The following is a 10,083-nucleotide window of genomic DNA, read 5'->3' as shown; positions in this document are numbered from 1 at the left end:
CAAGATAAATTTTTGAAACTAAGACAGATGGAATCCTTTTCAATTAAATTTTCAGAAATAAATGATTTACCGATGAATACAGATGGAAATCCAACTTTCAAAAGATATTCAATGAAGCACAAAGTTTAATACCACTTTACATTTAGTATTCTTTGTCTCATCTTTAGATGCAAATTTATACAATTAAGTTCTATATGATCTCTCACTCTGAAATTTTCTTTCTTCCCCTTAATTAATTATCCCATTTGAGAGTTTAGAGTTTGAAGATAATTTTCAATAAAGAGATTGAGTATTTAAAGCTCCCCCTCAAAAGATGCATTTTCTTTTAAACTTTCTTTTCTTCTTTAATGATAGAAGCATTTAATAATGCAGGAGTGTATATTCAAAATATTAATTTCTTAGTCATAGTTTTTCAGCAATGTATGTATGAAGCACGATAAATCTTTTTAATATCAAAATAACATCACATGTTTAGAAACATTTGTTCGCAATCAAGATCATTGAAAAACGCATCATTTAGACTAATTTTAATAAACTTATAAGATAGAAAATGATATGTTTCAGATGCGTATCGGAGCAAACAATCAAGGCATCAAAAGTAATTCTATTTTTCTTAAACCGTAGTTTTCATCTAGAAATCATATTGAGTTATTCCCCAAAATGATGCAATCATTGAAGCATATAATGAAAGTTACAAAAATGCAACGATAGAAGCATTTTTAAATTAAGTTTAAGCTTTTATACAAAATCAGATTCTGAATTTCATAAAAATTTTCAAGGAGGCTTTCAGGATTATAATTTGAGATATGCATCTTCTATATTGTAGCTTATCTTAAATTATTAAGATTGAGAACACATATTTCAAGAACATTAGAGCACATCCAGAATCTTTGTAATTCATATTGAATTTTGGTACAAATTGGAGGATATTATGTACTAATGTCAGGCAAGATAAAAGATAAATCGGAATCAATTCATTTTGCCTAACTTGCAAATTCAAATTATTCTTTTCTTTTATTTTTCAAAATATATTCATTAAAACAAAATGATGTTGTTGTTGGTAATAACATGTTTCAATCAAATTTTATAGGCATGAAGCATTACAAGTTATATTTAGGAAAGATCTTTGTTATTTGAATATTGAAAACATATAATTCAGAACATCATGTGACATGCAAAATATATTATGCATTAAAATATTAAGAACAAGCATGTCAAGGATCAAAATCAATTCTTTTCAAATAAACTCCCCCTATTTAAATATAATCTTGTACTGATTTCATCCTTAAAGTGTGTTTTCAAGTGATTAAAAAATTTGACTTGATTCTTCTTATATACTTTCATTTACTTTGTCTTTCATTTTTACCTTCTTATGCTCTATACTCTATTTGCTCCCTATCCGGTGGAGTTGGAAGGGGCACGAGGTACTACCACTAGCCTTCCTCTTGTGCCGTCCCTAATATACCCTACACCGAATAGTTGGGTCAAATAGTGCCGGGTACTACCACTAGCCTCCCCATTGGCACCATCCCTATGATGAGCAAAATAGAAATGTTAAAATATTCACTTCAAACTCTCCCTGTTTAAGTGTAATTAATTACGGATTTTATCCCTTTCACAAGTCTCACAAATGTGCCGAATGTATTATGCTTATTTTTCTTTTCCTTAAGATTGAAGTATTTGCCTTTACTTAGATTTTACTTCTCTTGAATAAGATCCATTTTCTTTTCTTTATCTCTCTCTCTTTTTGTTATTCTCAAGTAATTTACATGAAAGAGCAGAATAAAGAAATGATCTTGTATATCATATAGATGTATATCATGCAAACAACATTTTCAATATGCTCAAGGATTCATATCTTCTCACAAGTTATTTTAAATCAAAATTTTAAGCATAAACTTGTATATTTCATGGTTATTATATAGGCAAAGAAATATTTTAGTTTGAGCAAACCATGAAACAATTATCATTAGCTTGAGAATGAAGCATGATATCAAGATGATCAGCAATTAAAGGTTTAATCATGCTACCATATAATTTCAGACTATTGATTTTGCTCAACTAACTCACAGGAGAAGGGTTTAGATTACCAGTGCATTTAGCATTCTTCAAGCCAAATACCTTTTAGCTTCTTTACACCCTTGGCTGAAGAAAGTTTCTTTTTTTTTTGTTTGCAAGGGAATGTTTATTGTATCTTTCATCGAGGTGTCCTTCAAGTTGAAATTTCTTGCTCATAAATCCTGTATCATTAACAAAATCTTTTTTTTTCTTGAAGGAAAGTCATTAGTTTCTTCAAGATACAAAACATTCATACAATATATTTCTTAACTAGATGACTCAACATAAGATATGACAATAATTGAATATTGAGTCACTTTACTCAAGAGATTGTCTAAATATAAGCAAGCACATGTCACTTGAACTAAAGAGATAGTTTCATTAACCAAGATGGTTCAAGAACAAGCATGTGAGGCAATAGGAAGATTCATCAAGGTCAAATCAATTTCTTATTTTCAGAATCAATTTAGCTTAGATTCTATTTGCTTAAGATAACTATCAATAAAACGTGCTAGCTAAGTTTTAATCAAATTATCTTAAACAGTTGTTTCTATCAAAATTCTGGTTATGATTCAGCTTTCAATACAAATAATCTTGTTTCAGAGAGATAGGCAATTTTCTTTTAGATTAATTAAGATTTTACATTTGACTTATGGGAGATGGTTCAAAGGAATTAATATTCATACTTTTAGAATATTTTTATGCTCAGATTAAACATGACGTGTTAACATTAATCAGTAGAATTTGAGATAATTTTATGTAAGGATATTAATCATTCAATCAAGGATACAATGATTATACTAAATGAAATACTTTAAAGATCAGATTTATTAATCTTAGATTTTTAGAATAGTCTTGAGAATTACTTATAAAGAAAAAAACAATCCATTGTTATAAAACTTTTTAGTAGAATTCCCATTATGATCACGACACATTAATCATTTATGATTGAAACATATGATGCATACATGCGACTTATAGAGTAAATCATAATATATTTCAAATAATCACATAAGGAATGAGTGATATAATGATAAATTATACTCATACCTTCACAAATAATGAAATAAGATTTCATAAGTATTATGCTCAATAAAGTTTTAACATGAAGGTATGAAATCAGCATCAAGTGTTTATACTAGAGAGGGAATTTAGATTTTGTAAACTTGAAGAAGAAGGTTATATATATATATATCCATTCATTGTTTTCTTATCATGATGCAAGCACTAGAAAGTTTCATGCTAAAATCGTTGAGATAAGATTTAATATATGAGGTATTTAAAAACTTTGATGCAGAGAGTATCGTAATTTCATAAAAAGATAATTTCAATACATGAAGTAGAATGTTAAACCTTATACTAGATTTAATGAATAAATTGAGACTTATTTTTAATTATGTGTCAACGCACCCATTTGTATGAAAATTTCATTTATTCCATGGGTAGCTTGGCACACCTACATCTACACCCTCATATTTTCATTTTGGGTACCCAAGCTTGCTTGGGTCCTTGAGGGTTAGTGCATATGGTTCCTTTTGGAATCCAAATCTGTTTAATCGTAATAACTTTACCATTTGATTTATTCGTATTAGAACATAGGTAAAGTTTTTATGCCCAATCTTTTTATGTTTGAAATAAGTTATCTTATTTGATGGTTTGCTTGGCGAATTGATAACCTTTTTCTTTAGGGGTTTATTATTGAGCAAAGAAATCCAGCCAAGTCTTGATTTATCAAAAACAGCATGTTGGCTTTCAAACATCGTTTTTAATCTTTCTGAACTTACAGTGAATTTGTTAATAAAAGATTTCAATTGGTTAACTTCTTCACTTAAGTTTTGATTTTCTTTAATTAAATTCTGATTTTTCTGAATCAATTCTTCCGAATTTAATCTTAAGCGTTCATTCTCAGAATTTAATTTGTCTTTCATTTCAGCGGAAGAATTTCTTTCTTCTGACATTTCCAGATTTAGCTTTTTAAGATTTTTATTTTTTGTAGCTAATTTTCTACATTCACCATACAAATCATGAAAAGCATTTAATAGTTCATCATAAGAGAATTCTTCCTGAAATTCATTAGGTGTGAAATCAGATTCAGATTTTACCTTATCTTCTTGTGCCATAAGGCATAAGTTAGTTACCTCTTGTAGTTCTTTGGAGCTAGTATCATTATTGTTGCTCCTCACTTTCATTTTCTTGCTTGACTCTTCCTTGGTCAAGGCTTTCTTGCTTTTTATCTCTTTCTTCCTTTCTTCTTGCTTCCTCTTCTTCTTTGTCTTTAGGAAGCTTTTGAATTTTTCGGTGTTTGGGTATGGGTCCTTGTTTTCATCACCGAATTCTTCATTTGTTGTTCTTTCTTCCGGATTGGGAAATTCAACATCTTTTTCTGCAGGCTCACTGTTAGTGTGTAATTGAAGCACATGTGAGCTAATCTGAATTTTGTCATAAATATTTTCTAAAGTATTCCAGATTCCCTTAGCAGATAAGCATGCAGAGATTTTATTAAATTCAGTTTCATGGATAGCACAATATAGTATGTTCATAGCATTAGCATTCAATTGTGCTAAGTCTTTTTCATTAATAGTGTGAGAGAGTGAGTGAGGGCCTCTAGTAACAATGTACCATAATTCATAGTCTAAAGCTTGAATGAATATCCTCATCCTAGCTTTCCAGTATGTGTAGTTTGTGCCATTAAATAGAGGTGGTCTATTTGTGGATTGCCCCTCACTCATAGAACATCCCACTTGGGTTGTCATGATCTTTAACTCTTGATTGTGAGATCAATGAGTACTATTGGAGCACCTTGCTCTGATACCACTTGTTGCCCAAGGTGACAAGCCAAGAGGGGGGGGGGGTGAATTGGTTTCTTTTAATTTTAACTATCTTACTTGTGTTAAATGATGAGTTAGTGAACTCAAACAAATCACAATACAAACAACAAGAAGTATAGTGGTTCGGTGCTCTCCTTAGCACCTACGTCCACTTCCCAAGCGACCCCTTGGGAATTCACTATAATCCCGCGGATTACAGTTGGATTGTTTTCCGGGCTCACAATCCAAAAACCTTTACACTTTGGTTTTCCGGGTTCACCAAAAACCTATGTTGGTTTTACGGGCTCACCAACGAACCTATACAATTGGTTTTACGGGTTCACCAACAACCTACGTTGGTTTTACGGGCTTACCAACAACCTATGTTGGTTTTACGGGCTTACCAACGAACCTTTACAATTGGTTTTCCGGGTTCACCAATCAACCTATTCCGTTGGTTTTGCGGGCTAACCAACCAACCTTTACAAGTAGTTTAATAAACAAAGGAAGAAGATTTAAACTCCTAGATGAGCAAATATAACAATATAATCTACAAAGAAGAGTTTAGAGAATATTTATCGCTTGATGTGACTTCTCTCTTCTTTGTCAAGGATGCTTCACTCTTCAAGGATGGATGGAGCTCTTGATGACTCTTTGAATCTGCTCAACCACTTTCTTTTGATTCTTGAATGAAGCACTTGGATGAAGCTTGCCTTGCTAGGGTTCTCTCTTGAATGCACTTGATGTATTTTCCCAAAGCTTGCTTCCTCTGATGAATACTCCCTCTTAAATACTTCTCCAACCTCCAAATAGTCCTTTCTGACCGTTGGATTGAAGAAACTAGCCGTTTATAACCGTTGGGAGTCCAAAAAGCATTTCTGCACAACTAGCCGTTATGTTCAGCCCGTGTTTGGGTCGGCTCAACCTGTCCTTGGGTCGACCCAACCTTCACTTGGGTCGACTCAAACATTCCTTGGGTCGACCCTCTCAGAAACCACAGAAACCTCAATTTCAGCCTTCCTTCCCATGGGTCGACCCAACCATTCTTTGGGTCGACTCAAAGTTCACTTGGGTCGACTCAAATTCTTCTTGGGTCGACCCTCTCAGTAATTCCAGAGAACCGTTTTCTGTCTGTCTTTCTGTCTTGCCCTTTGGGTCGACCCTCTCAGAGTTTGGGTCGACTCAAGCTTGGGTCGACTCAACCACTGTGTGGGTCGACCCTCTCAGTGAATCCAGAGAGCATTCTTTCTTTGCGTTTTGAGGTTCTTTGGAGGTTGGGTCGACTCATGCTTACCTTGGGTCGACCCAACTCACTGTTCATTTGTGCTGTTTTTGCAGGAGTGTGCCAGATGATTCCTAGATGTGCTGGGGTCGACCCAATCAACCTATGGGTCGACTCAATCCACACTTTGCTGCATTCTCAAGGTTAGATTCATCCAAATGAACAAGACCATATATATATTTTCAATTTAAACAAATGTACTGAGAGTAATGAACTTATAAATGAAGTATCAATTTAACTTATAGCATGCTCTAGATAATTACTTGTTAATCATCAAAATAACACTATCATCCTCAAGGATAAAGGTAAGAAAAAGGAAAGTGAGGGAATCAGATGCTACGAATGCAAGGAGTCGGATCATTTTAGAGCCGACTGCCCCTTGCTGAAGAAGATCAACAAGCACAAGAAGAAGAAAGCTCTTCTCACCACCTGGACTGACTCTGATAAGTCATCATCATCATCGGAAGAGGAACAAGAGGAGAAGGCCAATTTCTGCCTTATGGCCAACGAGGATGAGGTAAGTACTGAAAACCATTTAGATTTTACTTTTATAGAATTATGTGATGCTTTTAATGAGTTAATGGATGAATATAGAGCACTAACCATTAGAAACAAAGAATTAAAGTTATCTAATCAAACCCACATGTATAAGACAGAAAAGCTAGCTAAGAATAAAAAAAATCGAACTAAGGAAAACTTAGAGCTTGAAACTAACAATAAAATACTGAAACTAAAAACAGAAATCTTAATAAAAAAAAGGATGGATTAACAAAGGAAATTTTTGTTTTAAAAAATACCAATCAAACTTTAAAAGATAACTTTACAAAAGATCTACACCTACTAAAAACAGAAAAACTGGCCTTAACAAAAGAACTTGAAAAATATAAGCCTATTGTTGAGAAGTTTACTTATAGCTCTGAAAAACTAGAAATGATTCTTAATAGTCAAAGAGTTGTGTTTAATAGAGCCGAGTTAGGGTATAAGCCTAAGAACAAACAGAAATTTCTTAAAAACTTCTTTGTAAAAGCTAGTGAAAGTGAAGCTAAAGATGAACCTATTTTTGTTGCGGTAGAGTAGGACATAAAGCTAATATATGCAACTATAGAAAAATAGAAAATAAAAGAAAGATTAAAAAGGTTTGGGTTCCAAAAGGAACTAACATAGCAAACCTTGAAGGATCCAAGAAAACTTGGGTACCTAAGACTGTATGATTTCTTTGTGTAGGAGTGTCTTGCAACCAAGCTTAATAAACACTATTGGTACTTGGATAGTGGCTGCTCAAGACCTATGATGGATGACAAGGAGCCATTCTTTCTCCTAGAATCTAAGAAAGGAGGTGCGGTGACTTTTGGAGACAATAACCAAGGTCACATCATTGGTATCGGTAAAATACAAATCACACATTCAACCCTTATTGATAATGTTCGGTTTGTAGATGGTCTTAAGCATAATTTACTTAGCGTTAGTCAATTATATGATAGTGGTTTTGATATTTTGTATTAGTCATCTTTATGCATCATAATCAATTCAATTGACAATAGCTTAGTTTTCAAAGGACTAAGACGTGGCAATGTTTATATAGTAAAATCTTGATGATCTTGCTAAAAACAGCCGCTGCTTAGTAGCTAATGATACTAAGCTCAATGTGGCAAGTTGGTTATGGCATCATAAATTAGGTCACGCAAGTATGGATACACTGTCTAAATTAATTAAAAGAGATTCTGTGATTGGTTTGCCAAAGCTGAAATTTGAGAAAAATAAAATTTGTAGAGCGTGTCAATTTGGCAAACAATCTAGAAGTTCTTTTAAGTCTATAAACTGTGTTTCTACTACTAGACCTCTTGAGCTACTTCACATGGACCTCTTTGGACCAACTAGGACCACAAGCCTTGGTGGAAAGAAGTATGGTCTTGTCATAGTAGATGATTTTTCTAGATACACATGGATCATGTTTTTAGCCCATAAAGAGGAAGCATTTTCAGTATTTAAGAAATTATATAAGGAAGTAACTAATGTAAAAGATACTTCAGTTATAGCTATTAGAAGTGATCATGGAATAGAATTTGAAAATCATCTCTTTGAAAAATTTTGTAGTAAAAAGAGGATAACTCATAATTTTTCTGCACCTAGGACTCCACAACAAAATGGAGTAGTAGAAAGAAAGAATAGAACCCTAAAAGAAATGACTAGGACCATGTTATGTGAAAGTGATCTCCCAAAGTACTTTTGGGCTGAAGCTATTAACACATCATGTTATATTCTAAATAGAGTTTTGTTGAGACCAATTATAAAGAAAACACCTTATGAACTTTGGAGAGATAGAAAATCCAAAGTAAACTACTTTCATGTTTTTGGTTGTAGGTGTTTCATTCATAATAATGGTAAAGATAAATTAGGCAAATTTGATTCCAAATCTGATGAAGATATTTTTTTGGGATACTCTACATCAAGTAGGGCATATAGAGTTTTCAACAAAAGAACTCCTATTATTGAAGAATCTATTCATGTTATTTTTGATGAGACTAATGATACTTCCTCTAACAAGGGAGTAGCTTTTGATGATGATGCAAGGATACGAAGAAAAGATGGATGACATGACCTTGCAAGAGGATGAACCGTAGCAAATTGAAGAGACTTCAACAAGCCAAGAGGTAATTGCTGATCATGGGCTTACAAAGGCTTGGAGGTATGCTTACGGTCATCCTAAAGAGTTAATCTTAGATGATCCATTTCAACCTGTTAGAACTAGAGCTTCTCTTAGGAACTTAAATAATCATCTTGCATTTGTATCACATTTAGAACCTAAAAATATTGAAAAAGCTGAAAATGATGTAAATTGGATAAATGCTATGCAAGAGAAACTTAATCAATTTACAAGAAACAATATATGGAACTTAGTTGAAAAATCCTCTGAATACTCAATAATTGGAACTAAATGGGTATACAAAAATAAGCTTGATAAAAATAGAGTTGTGATTAGGAACAAGACTAGACTAGTAGCAAAGGGGTATAATCAAGAAGAATGTATAGACTTTGATGAGACCTTTGCTCTTGTAGCTAGACTTGAGGCAATTAGATTGTTACTAGCATTTGCATGTTATAAAGACTTCAAGTTATTTCAAATGGATGTAAAGAGTGCTTTCTTAAATGGGTATATTAATGAGGAGGTTTATGTAGAACAACCTCCTAATTTTGAAAATCTTCAATACCCTAACCATATTTACAAATTAAATAAAGCACTTTATGGTCTAAAACAAGCTCCTAGAGCATGGTATGAAAGACTTAGCAAATTTCTATTAGATCATGAATTTTCTAGAGGGAATTTTGATACAACCTTGTTTTTGAAAAAGAAAAGCAAAGATATGTTAATAGTGCAGATTTATGTAGATGATATTATTTTCGGTGCTACTAACAATCATCTTTGCGAAGAGTTTGCTGAATTAATGCAGAGTGAATTTGATTTGAGCATGATGGGAGAGCTGAACTATTTCCTCGAACTTTCAATCAGACAATCTAAGGAAGGAATTTTCATCAATCAAGTTAAGTACATCAAGGAGATGCTAAAGAAATTTGATATGGATGGAAATAAGTCAATCGGCACCCGGATGAAAAAGGGGGAGGGGCGCATGCCCCTCCCTGATGGTTAACCCTAATCCTCCTCTAAGGAGGATTGGGATGCCCTAATGTGGCTAAGCCCTAATCTAATTAGGCTTAGTCCAAGGGTGAACCAATTTTGGGTTTGATCAATGCAATGTCCTAATCCAATTAGAACTCAATGAATCATGACTCAATTGAACTCTTCAATCCTAATCCAATTAGGAGTTATATTAGATTAACAATTAATTGAAACTTAAGAAATTTTAATCCAATTAGGACTTATTCAATTTTAGTCCTAATCCAATTGGGACTCTTATTTGAATCCGAAGTCCTAATCTA

This window comes from Phoenix dactylifera, chromosome 4 (assembly GCF_051530095.1).
Source record: "Phoenix dactylifera cultivar Ajwa chromosome 4, Ajwa_hap1_PhDact_Kaust_v1.1, whole genome shotgun sequence".
Lineage (NCBI taxonomy): Eukaryota > Viridiplantae > Streptophyta > Magnoliopsida > Arecales > Arecaceae > Phoenix > Phoenix dactylifera.
This window is presented reverse-complemented; position numbering follows the sequence as displayed.